Source organism: Opisthorchis viverrini (assembly GCF_000715545.1).
Source record: "Opisthorchis viverrini unplaced genomic scaffold opera_v5_286, whole genome shotgun sequence".
In the NCBI taxonomy this organism is placed as follows: Eukaryota; Metazoa; Platyhelminthes; class Trematoda; order Opisthorchiida; family Opisthorchiidae; genus Opisthorchis; species Opisthorchis viverrini.
This window is the reverse complement of record NW_008751933.1, coordinates 523,461-524,664: the sequence shown is the minus strand read 5'-3', so window position 1 is coordinate 524,664 and position 1,204 is coordinate 523,461. Positions and strand designations below refer to the sequence as shown.

The 1,204-nt window shown below is 44.6% G+C and overlaps 1 protein-coding gene across 1 annotated transcript in view; it reads left to right on the top strand.

Annotated features, from left to right (window-relative positions):
* The window catches only part of T265_09428 (hypothetical protein), a gene marked incomplete at both ends in the record, with an annotated part of 15,485 nt that overhangs the window by 10,558 nt on the left and 3,723 nt on the right, over positions 1-1,204 (top strand). The gene's annotated exons all lie outside the window — the stretch shown is intronic.

The following is a 1,204-nucleotide window of genomic DNA, read 5'->3' as shown; positions in this document are numbered from 1 at the left end:
CTTGTAAACGTGTCAAAGAGATTCGATGGTTTGTGTGCGAGCTCCAGTCGTTGGATCCACAAAGTTTTCGGTATGATTAATCGTTGGAGTTTGCAAAAGCCGCCAGGCGCAAACTTTGCGAAGAAAGTTTTTCCAGTCAACAGCGGTTGTGTGGCTAATAAATAATTCCTCCGAGCAGAATTTGCTTTTTGCAAATTTTTGGATCAGCAATAAATGGATAGAATAACTGTTCCAAACTCCATCCTAGACCGCTCCAGCCAAGTTCCCTTTCAAAGAGCGATTTCTTGCCGGTACCGTCAGGCATTACACCTTCACCCGTCAGAAACGGTTTAGTGTCATTTGGTAGCCATTGTTGCATAAACGTTGCTGATGGCTCATTCCATGGCTTTGCAAAAAATGTATTGCCGTCTCCTTGTCATGAACGTGAATTGAAAGTGTCAGAAAATTCATTTAAGTTTTTACGTCCGAACGGATAAAATTTTTGCACAGAATGAGTCAAGATGCGGATAAGGAATTGTTTTCATCAGAAATAGGTTAAGGTTGTGTGCGTACATGAAGTTGGAGCTGGCAAAAAGTGGCGGGACTTAACTTTTCACACATGAACTTTTGCATTGGTGGCGGAGCTTATCTGGAAAAGATCCAGTTGTGTATTCTGTTTGTCGGGCCTACCGATTAATTACCAACAAGTCCTTCCATATGTGTGAATTAGATATGTTACGGTGGCGACCAGGCTCTCCGCGAGATTTCAGTGTGCTGCAACGGGTCCCAGAGAGCCTGCAGTGCATACTTAAGCTTGAACAGGTGGGCGCAGTCTCTCCATATTAGCTACTGCAATGCAGAATTCAGTCGATCGATCGGCATAGATGATCGGGTTGTTGATGTGTCCACTGTAAGTAAACAAGCCAGAATGCTGCTATATATCAGATATCTGGAGAATTTCCGGATTACTTGGTGGGCACGGTCATGAACTGAGGACTGAGCCTGGTTTTCTGCTTTGAACACCTCCAACGAATGTCCGACCATCAGTTTCACCCCGAACACTACTAGGCTCTGTACATTGGTTAGTTGTTTCCACACTCCTGTTGATCGGCCTCTCTGTTTGGCTAATTGCAGCATTACAAATCAGCCGGCACCGCACAAGATCGTACATAACACCGTCTGCCAGAAAAAAAAATCATTCAGCTGTAGACGAGGGCTGGGGATA